Source organism: Lithobates pipiens, unplaced genomic scaffold (genome assembly GCF_037356315.1).
Source record: "Lithobates pipiens isolate NorthernLeopardFrog02 unplaced genomic scaffold, aLitPip1_a1.2 Scaffold_19, whole genome shotgun sequence".
Classification (NCBI taxonomy): Eukaryota; Metazoa; Chordata; class Amphibia; order Anura; family Ranidae; genus Lithobates; species Lithobates pipiens.
This window is the reverse complement of record NW_027507764.1, coordinates 1603215-1621044: the sequence shown is the minus strand read 5'-3', so window position 1 is coordinate 1621044 and position 17830 is coordinate 1603215. Positions and strand designations below refer to the sequence as shown.

Genomic DNA, 17830 nt, shown 5'->3' with positions numbered 1-17830 from the left:
CAAAGTCCCATCAGATATCCTCTGCTTGTTTTAGTCTCACAGCAGAGGGAAATCTCCCGAAAACTAACGGCGGGGTTCTCAGCTCCTGCATCGGGATAAACTGAACTGCCCTGGGATTGGCTCAAGCAGGATTCAGTGAACTTCAAACACGAACCCCTACCCTGGGGAACATGTACCAATGCAAAAAAACGAAAATTTGGCCAGGAGCTGCGATTTTTAAAGCTCCGACATTTACAAAGGAAGAACGTTTTTAAATTGCCATCAAATGACATTTTCCTGCCTGCTTCCTAAAAAAAAAAAAAAAAAAAAAAAAAAACCTCCTAAAGGTCCCCAAAATGCAAAGCAGACCTTTAATCCACAGAGGAGAGCGTCACTATTTACCCTCCCCTCCCCCCGCCATCCAGAACTATACCAGGTGTACCACCCTACCTGCCGGCATCCCGCACCCACCCGCGTCTTTACCATCCATTGATAGCGGGAAGCTGTTATTTATAATAGTGAAAGTAAAACCAGTGTTGTTCATTATAACCACACGGTAAATGTTGGGGCATTTGACCGAACGCCCAAAGAGCAGGGCCAGGACGAGGGCAGGAGGGGCAGCTGACCTGGGCACTCTGGTATCATGTGAGGTTTGGGAGCATCCCAAGGTGATTGGGGGGAGGGGAATTATGTTGGGGGGGAATTTGGGGGGGGGGGTGGCTGGAGGTAAGAATTGCTCTCAGGTGGAATTTGGGGAGGTGAGTTGATTGGGGGGGGGGGGGGGTTGCTGAGAGGGGAGATGGGGTAGGGGATATGTGCTAGGATGGGGGATTTCTGCTAGAACAGGTAATATGGTGGGGGGAGAGGATTTGTGCTAGGAGGAGACTTTTTTGGGGGGTGGGGCATTTGTGCTAGGAGGGGGGATTTGCAGGGGGGGGGATTTGTGCAAGGATGGGAGATTAGGGAAGGGGGATTTGTAGTGTGGGGGGGGGGGGATTTGCGCTTGGAGGGGACATTTGAGGGGTAGAGGATTTGTGTTAGGAAGGGGGATTTTTTTGGGGGGGGGGCAGCACATGTGAAATGAGGGCATTTGAGCTAAGCATGCAGATTAGCGGCCTATTTTGGGGGTGCAATTTGGCATGTTCGCCCTGGGCCCTAGGTGACCTTGTCCTGGCACTGCAAAGAGCCAAAGCCAAAGTTGAGATCCACTCTAAGTTTTACACCATTCATCAAGGGCCCATCTAGAGATGCACTAAGCAGGTAGCTCCGCCCATCAGACTTCATTGATATGTGATTATTAACATTTGGATGGACTGACCCTTTAAGCCTCATATAAATTTACTCAACTGGGGGCCATTTAATTAAAGTCATTTTTTCTTACAAAGTGATTAAACAGTAGAATAGGGGTTATATATGGTGGGGGTGTCTAAACCCCAAACCAAAAATGTAATATATTGGAGACTACTAGTCCTTGGTGTGGTGGCTGCATTCTTCTCCTTTTTCTTTTCAAGTATTACCTGATACTTCTGCCAATACACTGTATCTATGGAGGAAGCCATGGTTGTCACCCTATGCTGCCCCCCTGACATGGACTCGAAATATGTCCATTACATGGGTGGCAAGGCAGTTGGTAGTTTACAGGAGATAGCTAAGAAGGAAGATAGTTTTAAATCATGGCCGAATCTAGGGGGGTTGATGGGGTTTCATTTGTACCCCCCAAAAGCCCTGTCCTACACCCTGCTGACACCTGTCATCCACCCTGCGGAACCCTGTACACTGCTCTGCTGACCCCTGTTCTGAAGAACCCTGTACTAGGGTTGCCACCTCATCCCTTTAACCACTGGAGATCCGCGCTATAGCCGAATGATGGCTACAGAGTGGGCCTGCTTTGCCGGGACTATGTCTATTGACATCGTCCCGTGCACGAGCGGCGCGCTCTGTGATCAGCGAGTCTATGAGACTCGCCTGATCACGGATCGGAGCAAGGGGTCGATCCCGACCCCTTACCACGTGATCAGCTGTCAGCCAATGACAGCTGATCATGTGACACAACAGAACAGAGCCGGTAATCGGCTATTTTTCCTCCTCGCACTGACAGCGCGAGGAGAAAAAAAAAAAGAGCCGATCACCGGCGGCCGTGAGAGGGACTTCAGTCCCGATCACGGCCAGCTCATCAGTGCCCACCTGCCCCCTGCCAGTTCCACCTAAATATTAAAACAGTGCCACCCATCAGTGCCACCCATCAGTACCCACAGTGCCACCTATCAGTGCCCACAATCTGCCTCAACAACAGTGCTGCACCTCAGTGCCACATATCCGTGCCCATCAGTGTCATCTACGAGTGCCCATCAGTGCCGCCTATCAGTGCCACCTATTAGAGCCACCTATCAGTGCCACCTATCAGTGCTACCTATCAGTGCCCCTTAGTGCCACCCATCAGTGCCATCTTATCTGTGCCCATCTTTGCCCACAGCGCCCTATCTGTGCCTATTGGTGCCACCTTATCTGTGCCTATTAGTGCCCGCTTAACTGTGCCTATCAGTGCCCACCAGTGCCGCCTATCAGCGCATTTCAATGAAGGAGAAAAATGACCTGTTTGCAAAATTTTATAACAAACTATTAAACATGATTTTTAATTTTGCATCTTTTTTTGTTTGTTTAGCAAAAAATAAAACTCCGAGCTGTGATTAAATACCACCAAAAGAAAGTTCTATTTGTGGGAAAAAAATGATAAAAATGTCATTTGGGTACAGTGTTGTATGACGGCGCAATTGTCATTCAAAGTGCATCAGCGCTGAAGCTGAAAATTGGTCTGGGCAGGAGGGGGTTTAAGTGCCCAGTAAGCAAGTGGTTAAACCCAAACACATAATAATTACACGGGTTCTGTGGCTGATTAAGGTGGTAATTAAACTCACTTGGTGCCTTCTCTGCATGAAATTGGGCCTCAGAACTCGTGTAATTTATATATGTTCGGGTTTTAACGGAATGAGGTGGCAACCCTACGCTGTAGACTGCCCTGCAGACCCCTGTCCTGCAGAACACTGTACACTGACTGTCCTGATCCTTGTCCTCCACCCCGCGTACCTCTGTACACTGCCCTTCTAACCCTGTCTCCACCTTGCGGACCCCTGCACACTGACCTTCTGACCCCTATCCTCTGCCCTGCAGACCCCTGTCCTCTGTCTTGTGGACCCCTGTACATTGCCCTTCTGACCCCTGTCCTCCACCCTGCGGACTTCTGTACACTGCCCTTCAGATCTGACCCCTGTCCTCCACCCTGCGTACCTCTGTACACTGCCCTTCTAACCCCTGTCCTCCCCCTTGTGGACCCCTGCACACTGACCTTCTGACCCCTATCCTCTGCCCTGCGGATCTCTGTCTTCTGGATCCCTGTACACTGCCCTACTTACCCCTGTCCTCCACCCTGTGGACCTCGGTAAACTGCCCTTCTGACCCCTTTGCACTGCCCTTCTGACCCCTGTAAACTGCCCTTATGAACCCTGTCCTCTACCCTGTGGACCTCTGTACACTGCCCTTCTGACCCCTATCCTCTGCCCTGCAGATCCCTGTCTTCTGGGCCCCTGTACACTGCCCTTCTGACCCCTGTCCTCAACCCTGCGGACCTCTGTACACTGCCCTTCTGACCCCTGTACATTGCCCTTCTGACCCCTGTCCTCCACCCTGTGGACCTCTGTACATGGCCTTTCTGACCCCTGTACACTGCCCTGTGGACCTCTGTACACTGCCTTTCTGACCCCTGTGCACCGCCCTGTGCAGGGGAGGTCTGGCAGCCTTAGGCCTGGGGGGAAAGTCCAGTCAAGTGGCCCATTGAACCACTGAATCACAACCCATCTACACCACATTCCCCGTACAGCGAGAGAGGGAGACTGCTCCACATTGCCCCAAAGAGAGAGAGACTGCTCGACACTGCCTGCACAGAGAGAGAGACCGCTTCACACTGCCTGCACACACCTCGCTTCACACTGCCTGCACAGACCTCGCTTCACACTGCCTGCACAGACCCCGCTTCACACTGCCTGCACAGAGAGAGCAGTCACTTTCTGTGCAGGCACTGTGAAGCAGTCAGTCTCTGTACAGGTAGTGTGAAGTGGAGCAGACTCTCAGAGAATGGAGCAGTCTCTCAGAAAGAGACTGCATGATTGCCCCCAGAGAGACTGAGAAAAAGAGCTGGCCCCTTCCCCACACCCAGTACACAGACCAATGAGACTGCAGGAAGATGAAGACTAAAGACTGTGCTGTCACTGCCACCACACTTAGCACTACTTGTGGAGTCCGGAGCTTCTCTGGTGAGTGAGCACCACACCACTGGGCAAGCCAAGCCAGCAGAGTAGCCGAGAGTCACAGTGAGCGCAGCAGACTAAACACGCAAGTCCTGCTGTCTCCCCGGCATGAACACCAGATTCACCAGGGTGCAGGTTCCTCCTGTCTCAATTGCGGATAGTAAGAAATGCACATGCAGGCGCATGCCGGAGCACAGGCCAGATTAAGGGCATTGTGGGCCTGGTGCTGCAGTGGAGCAGGTTTAGGAGTGGCAGGGATATGAGGTAAGTAATGTCATATCCCAGCTCTTGCCCAGACTTGGTCACAGCCCCACAGGGCTGTAATGTTAGGGAAGCCCAGAACTTGAATTACCAAGCTTCCGTAAGAGCCGTGTGTCGGTGTGTGCTCTGAGGGGAAAGTTTCCAAGCCATCAGAATACAGTGATCACTGCTGGCAGCTATAGCATCCAGCACTGATCGCTAAAAAACATAAAGACACGCTGGTTGTCCTGTCAGTTGATGGAGTCAAATTCTGTACAACCAGTCTGCACAGAGATAGATTGAAATGTCTGCTGTAGCGGCAGAATTTCAATATGTCTATTGTGGCCTAAGTCCACCAGTCTCTGGGTTTAATAATATCCTCAAATCTTCTGAAAGGGGGGCTCCACTTAGGTGTAGAAATTCACTTTGAACTCCACCTTATTTCCAGAACTCTCTTTCGGGTCCTTTAACACTGAAGGCGCTGTACAGGCGTTTTAGTGCTAAAAAATAGCACCTGTAAAGTGCTTCTTATGCCACCCCAGGTTTCCCACTGGGGCGGTGCGCTTGAAGGACATTCTGAAAAGTCCAGCAAGCAGCATTATTGGGGCGGTTTGGGAGAGGTGCCCAGCCCATTGAAATGAATGCAACACGGCCGTTTTTAACACTTTCTTTGGCCACTAGTGGGGGTTAAAAGTGCCCCGCTAGCGCCACTAAAACAATGGTAAAGCGCCACTAAAACGAGCAGCGCTGTACCACTACCGCCCACATCGCCCCAGTGTGAATGAACCCTTTGGTATTAGATGTGCAAACAAAAAGGTGAGACCACATCTAATACCTACAGAGAGTAATGGAAATAAGGTGGAGTTCAAAGTGAACTGTGTCATTACCTGCAGGGATTGGCATTTAGGGGGGTTAAAGCAGGCAGGGATGAAATGTGATATCAACTATTCACTGTCTGTCAAATGCCTCTGAAAAGTGACCTGAGCATGGATCACTTTTCAGAGGAGTGGCAGTGGCTGCTGCAAGTGAATACAAGCATTTAGGCTCACACTGGTGTGCTGCGGTTTGGCTGCAGTGCGGGTGTACTGGCGGGTGTCACACCCCCTCAGACTTCTTTTAGGTTACTCATTGTTGCTGCATGTTCTGAAAGTGCACCAAACATGCAGCATGCAGGACGTTTTGTGCACCTTCAGAACATGCAGTAAAAATGTGCATCCTCTATGTCCAAGGGGCAATATGCAGGATGACTGCCAGTACACCAGCACTGCAGCCAAACTGCAGCATGTCAGCGACAGCCCACATCATACCACCTAGCCCTAGGAGGGCAAGGTACTGGCACAGGCTGCTAGAAAAAAAAACTCTTTGGCTGCAGAGAGGAGGAGAGAGGAGGAGCTCACTTACTTGGATGGTCCCCGCCTCCCAGGAGCCTCACTGGATTCCAGCCAACTGCTCAGATTGAGCAGAGAGCAGGTCCAGCCTCTGCCAGCCAATGGTGTGGAGTAGGGAGAGGCTGGGCGGGGCTGTGCTGTGTAACACAGACTGTCAGCCAGGACATGAAGACATCGCTGGCTCACAGTATTGGACTCGGCCAGCTCAAGAACTGTGCATGTTGCGGTTTTGAGCTGACGACACAGCAGCCTTTGCCATCGCATAACAGAGCAGCCCAGGGGGCAATTGCATCCCTGCCCCCTGGCCCAGCCCTCCCCTGGCCCTGTGGACCTCTGTACACATGCCCTTCTGACCCCTGTACACTGCCATTCTGACCCCTGTCCTCCACCATGAGAGACAGCGTCGACGGCAGTGCGGGGGGTGGTCTATGTGGACAGCTTTACCCCAGGTACCTGTTTTAATCATAAACCATGTGAGTTTCTAAATGTTGTACCTTCATTAAATGTAACCACATTGCTACACTTAGAGGCGCCCCTCTCTTCTCTTTTATAATTAGCTGTGACATAACGCTACTTGTATATCAAGACATCGCTTGTATATCAAGTCAAAATGTATTTCAAAATGTTACTTGTCTTGCAAAACGCTCTCAAACCAAGTTACCCTCAATCCGAGGTTTTACTGTATCCCCCCCCCCCCCCCATATTCACGCACACACACTTTAACTGGGCAAATTGCTATGCAATTTCCTTTTTTATAAATACGCCCCTATTACTGTTATTATTGTATGTCTATTTTTATTGCTTCTGTCTATTGTATATGGCGTTGATCGTCCCCAATACATCACAGTACACCAACGCCGACAATACTCTTTGTTTTTCCCGAAGTCTTCCACCATTGAAAACCAATCTGTTTTCTTCCTTTGGAAATTCCCCGATCTGCAGTAAAATAAAAATCCCTTTTTTTCTAAGATATCATTTGTATCAAGTTCTCTGGGGAGGGAGGGGGAGGGGTGTTTTACGTTCCTGGAAATTATTTTGGTTTCGGTCGTCCTGTTTGCAGCCACGGCCTCCGTATGTGAAGGGGAATCGGCTTCTGAGATGAATGGCCACGAAAACGTGAGCCCTTCATAGTCCACATGGAGGATTGGATATGACCACCGCGTTCACTTCTCAGGAGGAATCCCATTACCAGAAATGTTGTTGGAATATCTATAGGCTAGACTGCAGATCCATGGAGAAGGCGTTTGTTGGCTCCGCCTCGGGGGGGGGGGGGGCGGAACTCATTCCAATGTCCTCCTACGTTTGTAATTGCTGTGAGAAGCAATGTGGCCTGTCTGTGGTTTCCCCCACCTGTGGACCGGCTCATAGAAGACCTGCAGTGAGCTAGGCCTTTAGCTCTTCCCCCCCCCTTTCCTGCCCAGACCAATGCTCAGCTTTCAGCGCTGTCACATTTTGAACGACAATTACGCCGACATGCAACACTGTACCCAAATGAATTTTTTATATATTTTTTCCCACAAACAGAGCTTTCTTTTGGTGGTATTTGATCACCACTCGGGTTTTAAAAAAGACAGAAATTTTTGAAAAAAAAAACATTTCATAGTTTGTTATAAAATTTTGCAAATGGGAAATTTTTCTCCTTCATTGATATTCGCTGATGAGGCGGCACTGATGGGCACTGATGGGCACTGATAATATGGCACTGATAGGCAAAGATAAGGCGACACTGATGGGCACTGATGGGCTGCACTGATAGGCACAGATAAGGCGACACTGATAGGCACAGATAAGGCGACACTGATAGGCACAGATAAGGCGACACTGATAGGCACAGATAAGGCGACACTGATAGGCACAGATAAGGCGACACTTATAGGCACTGATAAGACGGCACTGATGGGCACAGATAAGGCGACACCCATAGGCACTGATAATATGGCACTGATGGGCACAGATAAGGTGACGCTGATAGGCACTGATAAGACAGCACTGATGGGCACTGATAAGACGACATTGATAGGCAATGATAATATGGCACTGATAAAATGTAATCAGCACTGGAGTTTTTATTTTTTGTTAAACAAACAAAAAAAAACAACAAGGTTTCATAGTTTATTATAAAATTTTACAAACGGGTAATTTTTCTCCTTCACTGATATTCGCTGATGAGGTGGCACTGATGGGCACTGATGGGCTGCACTGATAGGCACAGATAAGGTGACACTGATAGGCACTGATAAGACAGCACTGATGGGCACAGATAAGGCGACACTGATAAGACAGCACTGATGGGCACAGATAAGGCGACACTGATAAGCACTGATAAGACAGCACTGATGGGCACAGATAAGGCGACACTGATAGGCACTGATAAGACAGCACTGATGGGCACAGATAAAGCGGCACTGATAGGCACTGATAAGACAGCACTGATGGGCACAGATAAGGCGACACTGATAAGCACTGATAAGACTGTTATAAAATTTTACAAACGGGTAATTTTTCTCCTTCACTGATATTCACTCATGAGGCAGCACTGATAGGCACAGATAAGGCGACACTGATAGGCACAGATAATGTGACACTAATAAGATGGCACTGATGGGTACAGATAAGGCGACACTGATGAGCCCTGATAGATGTCACTTATGGGCACTGATAGATGTCACTTATGGGCACTGATAGGTGGCACCTATGGGCACTGGTAGGTGGTACTGATAGGCAGCACGGGTGGTGAGGCACTGATTGGTGACATTTATAGGTGGCACTGTGGGCACTGATGTGGCACTGCTGTGCACCGGTAGGTGGCACAGAAGCATCTGCAGAGGCTCTCCACGTTTGGGACTGATGTCCCTCTCACAGCCACTGGTGATCGGCTTCTTTTCCCTCCTCACTCTACCAGCGCGAAGGGAAAAAATAGCCGATTACCGGCTCCGTTTACCTCACATGATCAGCTGTCATTGGCTGACAGCTGATCACGCGGTAAGCGGTCGGGATCGACCCCTTTCTCCAATCTGTGATCAGCTGAGTCTCAAAGACTCGCTGATCACAGAGCGCGCCGCCCACGCCCTGCAGGGGGCGCGCAGGCCCCTCGAGCACAGAAGGACTTCTATGGACGCCCTCCCGGCAAAGTAGGTCCGTGCTGTAACCGTCTTTCAGCTATAGCGCGGGCGGGGAGTGGTTCATTTATGTTATTGGCTGGTCCCGAGGGGGAGTGGAAGAGAGGCGGAGCCTATCACTAGTTTGCTGCCATGGTGGCGCCAGGAAATAGATTTTTGTTTGTTTGTTTTTTCAAGCAAAGTTCAGCTAATTATCTCATTAAGCAAAGCTGCGTTTTTGTGCTTTGAGCGATAATTCTCCAATCAGTAATTATATGGCAAAATCAGTTAAAGACATTCCCTCCCCCCCACCCCGCCCCCCGCCCCGCCCCGCCCCCCGCTCGTCTCTAAAGCCTCGTACACGCGGTTCGCTTTCTGGAAGGGGGATTGTCTGACAGACTGTTGCCCCGTAAAATCTTACCCTTAGTACGCTCCTTTTGACAACTGTTTTCCAATTTTCCGACAACAAATGTTGGATGGCAGGCGAGTAAATTTCGAGCGGCGGCGCCACGTCAGACGTTCGGGTGGCCAGTGCACAAATCCGTCACCCAAAATTCCAAAATGTACAAACACGACGCACGCTCGGAATCCATGCTCACCAAACACGAAAAAGAAATTAGCAGAAGGGTGCCCAAAGGGTGTGGCGCTCAAGAGCTGAAATTCCTCGTAGTACGTCACTACGTTCGTGTTTGTGGTGCGACAATTTGTGTAACGTTCGTTTGCAAGACAAGATCCTGGCATACGGCAAAATAAATCAGACACCCGGCGTCCAACAATCGCACCGTCTGTAGGGGGCTTTAGTCTAAAGGTTATGTAGGGAAGGTGGTGTCATTATTTTGAAACACACATACACAGGAATTTTATTTACTTAAAGGAAAATTATTATTATCATTATTATTATATTTACTATTATGTTATTAACCACTTGCTTACCGGGCACTTAAACCCCCCCCCCCCCCCCCCCCCCCCCTCCTGCCCAGACCAATTTTCAGCTTTCAGCGCTGATGCACTTTGAATGACAATTACGCGGTCATACAACACTGTACCCAAATGACATTTTTATCATTTTTTTTACCCACAAATAGAGCTTTCTTTTGGTGGTATTTGATCACCTCTGGGGGTTTTTATTTTTTGTTAAAAAAAAAAAAAAAATGCAAAACCGTTTTATATTTTTTGTTAATAAATTTAGCAAACAGTTAATTTTTCTCCTTCATTGATGTACGCTGATGAGGCTGCACTGATAGGTGAAACTGATAGGTGGCACTGGTGGGCAATGAGAAGTGGCCAGGGGCGGACTGACCATTTGGCCACTCGGCCACTGCCCGAGGGCCCCTGGCCACTAGGGGGCCCCATCAGGGTTGCCAGCCTCTGAAATGTCCCTTACCGACATCCTTTTGGTCTAAAAATCCAGAGATTATAGCTGCCCCACCTCTCCAGTAGCCAATAGAAACATGTCTGTGTATACTATGTGATTGTATACTGTGTGGCCCCATAATCTCTGATTGCCTGGGGGCCCCATAATCTCCTATTGCCCGGGGGCCCCATGAGTTGTCAGTCCGCCCCTGGAAGTGGCACTGATGGGCGGCACTGAAGGGCATTGATAGGTGGGCACTGAAGTGCACTAATAGATGGGTACTGATGGGTTGCAGTGATGGGCACATATCGGCACTGATAGGTGACACTGATACCCTGTTTCCCCAAAAATAAGACCTAGCGTGATTGTCAGTGATGGCTGCAATATAAGCCCTACCCCCCCCCCCCAAATGAGCCCTAGTTAAAGTCCTTGTAGGTCTTATTTTCAGGGTAGGGCATATTTTCAGGGGGAAACAGGGTAGGGCTTCTTTGTGGGGGGGTAGGGCTTATATTGCAGCCATCAGCGACAATCACGCTAGGTCTTATTTTTGGGGAAACAGGGTAAGCAGCACTGCTTCGTGGCACTGATTGACACCACTGCACTGGTGGTGATTGATAGGTGCCACTCATGGGCATTGATATTTGGCACTGATTGCTGACACTTATGTACTGGTGAGCACTGATTGGTGGGCACTGATTCGTGGCACTGGCAGGTGGCACCGGCAGGCGGTACTGGAGGGCACATATAAGGCGTCTTCACCTCTTCCTCTTCAGGATCGATGTCCCTTCAACAGAAGCCGGTGATCGGCTTTTTTTTTTTCTCCTCCTCATGCTGTCGGCGTGAGAAGAAAAAAAAAACAAAAAACGATTGCCGATCTTCTGTTTACATCACGTGATCAGCCGTCATTGGCCGACAGCTGATCACGTGGTAAGGGATGGCGATCGACCCCTTACTCCGCTCTTTGATCACCCTTTGGGGGGGCGTGGCAAGCGTGCCAAGGGGAGGAGATCTATTGACGGCCTCCCCACAGAGCGGATCCGCTATAGAGCAGAACGGAAGGGGTTAATATTAGAAATATTATTATTACTATCATTATTATACAGGATTTTTATAGCGCCAGTCTGCACCATGTTTTACTAAATATAAAAATGACATCTATGATGCCATCTGTCAGTAATATTGTTTTTTTTCCTGAGTCTTCCCTGTAATACAGTAACATTATTATTATTATTATTATTAGGCTGGGTTCACACCGCTGCGGGGGGAGATCCGGATGTGATTCGCACCGCAAATCACATCCGATCTCTGTAGCGATGCGAGTTCAGCCATACAGATAGTATACAGATAGTATACAGATAGTATGGCTGAATTCGCATCGCTCCCGCAGCAAACTCGCACGGGACCCTTTTTTTGGTCCGCAACAGAATCGGATCGCATGGGGGTTCACACCATGCGATCCGATTCCTGTGCGAGTTGGCAGATCGCACTGCGATATGCGGACGGATCTGGGGGTGTCATTAACATAACATTGACACTCCCAGCCGTCCGCATAGGGCAGTGTGAACTGCCGGCGGGAGGTGTGCGATGCGGGAAAACGCAGCGGATTCGCGGCGTTCCCGCATCGCAGCAGTGTGAACCCGGCCTTATACAGGATTTATATAGCACCAACAGTTTACGCAGCGCTTTACAATATAAAAGGGAGACAACACAGTTATACAATAAAATACAAGAGGATTAAGAGGGCCCTGCTCAGAAGAGCTTACAATCTAATAGGGTGGGGCAGGTGGTACAAAGGGTTGTAACTGTGGGGGAGGAGCTGATGGAAGTGATAGGAGATTAGTTGGAGGTGGGATCGGCTTCCCTGAAGAGATGAGTTTCCAGGGATCACCTGGAGGCAGACAGAGTAGGGAATAGCCGGACAGATGGAAGTAGCGAGTTCCAGAGGATGGGAGAGGCTCTGGAGAAATCGTGGAGACAGGCATGGGAGGAGGAGACGAGGTTCCAGGGATCGCCTGGAGACAGAGTAGGGAATAGCCGGGCAGGTTGTGGTAGCGAGTTCCAGAGGATGGGAGAGGCTCTGGAGAAATCCTGGAGACGGGCATGGGAGGAGGAGACGAGTTTCCAGGGATGGCCTGGAGACAGAGTAGGGAATAGCCGGGCAGGTTGTGGTAGCAAGTTCCAGAGGATGGGAGAGGCTCTGGAGAAATCCTGGAGACGGGCATGGGAGGAGGAGACGAGTTTCCAGGGATCGCCTGGAGACAGAGTAGGGGATAGCCGGGCAGGTTGTGGTAGCGAGTTCCAGAGGATGGGAGAGGCTCTGGAGAAATCCTGGAGACGGGCATGGGAGGAGGAGACGAGTGTCCAGGGATCGCCTGGAGACATTGTAGGGAATATCCGGGCAGGTTGAGGTAGCGAGTTCCAGAGGATGGGAGAGGCTCTGGAGAAATCCTGGAGACGGGCATGGGAGGAGGAGACGAGTGTCCAGGGATCGCCTGGAGACATTGTAGGGAATATCCGGGCAGGTTGAGGTAGCGAGTTCCAGAGGATGGGAGAGGCTGTGGAGAAATCGTGGAGACGGGCATGGGAGGAGGAGACGAGTGTCCAGGGATGGCCTGGAGACAGAGTAGGGAATAGCCGGGCAGGTTGTGGTAGCGAGTTCCAGAGGATGGGAGAGGCTCTGGAGAAATCGTGGAGACGGGCATGGGAGGAGGAGACGAGTTTCCAGGGATCGCCTGGAGACAGAGTAGGGAATAGCCGGGCAGGTTGAGGTAGCGAGTTCCAGATGATGGGAGAGGCTGTGGAGAAATCGTGGAGACGGGCATGGGAGGAGGAGACGAGTTTCCAGGGATCGCCTGGAGACAGAGTAGGGAATAGCCGGGCAGGTTGTGGTAGCGAGTTCCAGAGGATGGGAGAGGCTCTGGAGAAATCGTGGAGACGGGCATGGGAGGAGGAGACGAGTTTCCAGGGATCGCCTGGAGACAGAGTAGGGAATAGCCGGGCAGGTTGAGGTAGCGAGTTCCAGATGATGGGAGAGGCTGTGGAGAAATCGTGGAGACGGGCATGGGAGGAGGAGACGAGTTTCCAGGGATCGCCTGGAGACAGAGTAGGGGATAGCCGGGCAGGTTGAGGTAGCGAGTTCCAGAGGATGGGAGAGGCTCTGGAGAAATCCTGGAGACGGGCATGGGAGGAGGAGACGAGTGTCCAGGGATCGCCTGGAGACATTGTAGGGAATATCCGGGCAGGTTGAGGTAGCGAGTTCCAGAGGATGGGAGAGGCTGTGGAGAAATCGTGGAGACGGGCATGGGAGGAGGAGACGAGTGTCCAGGGATGGCCTGGAGACAGAGTAGGGAATAGCCGGGCAGGTTGAGGTAGCGAGTTCCAGAGGATGGGAGAGGCTCTGGAGAAATCGTGGAGACGGGCATGGGAGGAGGAGACGAGTTTCCAGGGATCGCCTGGAGACAGAGTAGGGAATAGCCGGGCAGGTTGTGGTAGCGAGTTCCAGAGGATGGGAGAGGCTCTGGAGAAATCGTGGAGACGGGCATGGGAGGAGGAGACGAGTTTCCAGGGATCGCCTGGAGACAGAGTAGGGAATAGCCGGGCAGGTTGAGGTAGCGAGTTCCAGATGATGGGAGAGGCTGTGGAGAAATCCTGGAGACGGGCATGGGAGGAGGAGACGAGAGAGCTTGAGAGTATGAGGCCATGGAAGGAGCGGAGAGGACGATTTGGCTGATATTTGGAGAGAAGGTTGGTGATGTCGCTCGGGGTAGAATTGGAAATGGCTTTGTATGTTGTGGTTAGTATTTTGAATTTAATTCGCTGGGCGATCGGAAGCCAGCATAGGGATTGGCGGTGAGGGGTGATCCTGCCAGCAGATCTGCTATTTTTCCACTTCCTGACTATAATTTGGAGGAGTGCCGCAATGGAAATGATCTGGAGATAGGGGCAGGTACCATCGTCAACAATGGTTTAGTATTAGAGAAAGATACCCCGTGGGCTCCCCCAAACATGCCCCTGGCAAAAATGGAGAGGATTGGACTCGGTACACAAGGATTAGGCAAGAAGTATGATAAAATGTAACAATTTATTAATAGAAAAACATGATTAAAATAAGGAAAGAGGACAATTTAAAAAAAAAAGGGGGGCTTTGTACAAACAATAGTTACAGCCGTGCATTTTTAATTCAAGAGATTTCAAAGGGTCGATGAGCCCCAAAGGGGCACCGAAAAGGTAGATCTTGACACAGTCCTCCACATGTTTCGCAGCAAAAGGCGCTTTTTCAGGAGGAGTCAATCATTGTCATCCGAAGAAACCAATGGAACGTTAGACAGCACAATAGAGGCACCCAAAGGGGTAGACCCCCCCCCTCCCCCGTATGGCGGGAGTCTCCCAACATAGTCCCTGTCTGCAAAAACCTTCTTTTAAAAACTTCCATATCCACTAAAATTGCCTTCAGCCTTTGCCCTTGACCCCCGGTTTGGATAAACACATCCAGAAATATTAGAACTCAGCACTCTCCAGTGTCTCCCATGTCCGCCCTGGGGGGCTACCCCTTTAGTTGCCTCTATTGTGCTGTCTTACGCTCCATTGGTTTCTTCAGATGACAATGATTGACTCCTCTTGAGGAAGCAGCTTTTGCTGCGAAACATGTAGAGGACTGTGTCAAGATCTATATTTCAGCAGGGCTGGTGCAAGGGTTTTTTTTACACCCTAGGTGAAACTCCACCCCCCTTTTCCCTGCCTATGTACCTTTTTAATGAAGCGCCCATCAAATGCAGCCTCACCGGTGCCCAATAATGCAGCCTACCAGCGCCCATCAATTAACGTTTGCTTGCTTCCATTCGAGAGTCGGGACACAGACGCAGTCCTCCCCCCTCTGCCCGCTGATGCTGAGACTTAGTTGCTTGCTGCAGAGAGAAGAGAGTAGGAACACCAGTGGCCCGGGTGCCCTAGGCAGCTGCCTAGTTTGCCTAGTGGTAGCACCGGATCTGCACTTTGGTGCCCCTTGTGATCCTTGGGGCTCATCGACCCTTTGAAATCTCTTGAATGAAAAATGCACGGCTGTAACTATTGTTGGTACATAGCCCTTTTTGTAAACTGTCCTCCTTCCTTATTTTAACCCCTTCACGCCGACCATACGCAAATTTGAATTCATGGCTAAAAAGGGGGTTATACCGGAATGATCCGAACAAAGATGGATTCGGCTCTGAACGGGTCTCCGATGTAAAATCCTGGAAGCAACGTCACTTCCACGGTTACTCGGCTGCCAATGGCGCAGATTTAAAAAAAAAAAAAAAAAAAATGACAATATTCAGAATTCAGCAATTTTGCCGATCTGATTACTTTGAGATGCAAGGGAGCAATTTGGGGTCTTTTAGACCCCCCCGATCCCTCCATAAAGAGTACCTGTCACCCCCTATTACTGTCACATGGGATGTTTACATTCATTGTGACAGCAATAAAAGTGATCAGATTTTTTATTTTTTTTTAAAGGGACAATGTAAAAAAAAATAAAAAAAAAAAATAAGAAAAAAATTAAATAAAACACAAACGTAAGTCGCAACCCGCAAATGTAAACAGTGTTCAACTCACACATGTGAGGTATCGCCGCGATCGCCAGAGTGAGAGTAATAATTCTAGCAAAAGACCTCCTCTGTAACTCTAACCTGGTAGCTGTAAAATTTTTTGAAATGTGGCGTCTATGGGGATTTTTTTTTTTTTTTTAGGTACCGTAGCCTGTCGCCATTCCACGAGGGTTGCGCAATTTCAAAGCGCGACATGTTGGGTATCTATTTACTCGGCGTCACATCCTCTTTCACATTATACAAAAAGAAAATTGGGCTAACTTTACTGTTTAGTTTTTTTTTGTTTTTTATTCATGAAAATTATTATTTTTTCCGCAAAAAAATGCGTTCGAAAGACCGCTGCGCAAATACCGTGTGACATAAAATATTACAACAATCGCCACTTTATTCCCTAGGGTCTCTGCTAAAAAAAAAAGAAAAAAAAAAGAATTATATATATATATATATATATATATATATATATATATATAATATGAAGCAAAGCATCATTGCCGTGGCATGTGTACACCACTGGTGGCTAATTGGGGAGCAGTTGGGGGGGGGTAAAAAAAAAAGTCTCTCAATCACAGAGCTTTACTGACCCTCAACTGCTAGTGTGATGAAGCCCTAAATGGGACCTGTTTCCGACCAGTGTAATGAATAGGAAGGAGATTGTACCGGCACGATCATTTTCTAAGTAAAAATAATAGCAGTAAAAACTTACCGGGAACGTGAACCGCGTCCTGCGTGCAGTCGCCCGGCGTGGTGAGTGCTCTGAGCCCCGATGGAAGCTTCCATCCCAGTCTTCCAGATGTAAACAGTCCTCTCCTCCCTCTCCGGGGGGAATTGTCCTTCTATTTGGCACGCAGTCAGAGAAGTTGTTGAATGAGGAGGACAGAGAATGTGTAGAACGTACGGATCCGGAGCGCGCAGACAAGACACGGGAACAATGGTCCGCCAGATGGCCGGATATGGAGGAAATAACAAGACATGGAGAGACCCGGAGGACCGACGAGTCACAGGATTCTTCTTCTAATACTATTATTATTATCATTATTAATAGTAATCATTTTATACTATGTTATTATTATTATTACTATTATTATTATCATCATCATTATTATTAAAATTAGTAATCATTTCATACTGTTAGTATATTATTATTATTATTATTATTAAAATTAGTTATCATTTTATATTATGTTAGTATTATTATCATCATCATCATCATCATCATTATTATTATTATTATTATTATTATTAATAATAGTAATCATGTTATACTATGTTAGTATTATTATTATCATCATCATTATTATTAAAATTAGTAATCATTTCATACTGTTAGTATATTATTATTATTATTATTATTATTATTATTATTATTATTATTATTAATAGTAATAATTGTATACTATGTTATTATTATTATTATCATTATTATTATTATTATTATTATTATTATTATTATTAATAGTAATCATGTTATACTATGTTAGTATTATTATTATCATCATCATTATTATTAAAATTAGTAATCATTTCATACTGTTAGTATATTATTATTATTATTATTATTATTATTAATAGTAATAATTGTATACTATGTTATTATTATTATTATTATTATCATCATTATTATTATTATTAAAATTAGTTATCATTTTATATTATGTTAGTATTATTATTATCATCATCATTATTATTAAAATTAGTAATCATTTCATAATGTTAGTATATTATTATTATTATTATTATTAAAAATAGTAATAATTGTATACTATGTTATTATTATTATTATTATTATTATCATCATTATTATTCTTATTATTAAAATTAGTAATCATTTCATACTGTTAGTATATTATTATTATTATTATTATTATTATTATTATTAATAGTAATCATT

General features: G+C 47.7%; 1 protein-coding gene across 1 annotated transcript in view; it reads right to left on the bottom strand.

Annotated features, from left to right (window-relative positions):
* LOC143995767 (uncharacterized) overlaps nt 1–16853 on the bottom strand; it is a 51414-nt gene extending 34561 nt beyond the window's left edge. The window contains exon 1 of the mRNA XM_077490480.1: nt 16646–16853. The gene's annotated coding sequence lies outside the window, so the exon portion shown is untranslated. The remainder of the gene's footprint in view (nt 1–16645) is intronic.
* Nucleotides 16854–17830: the final 977 nt, after the last annotated feature.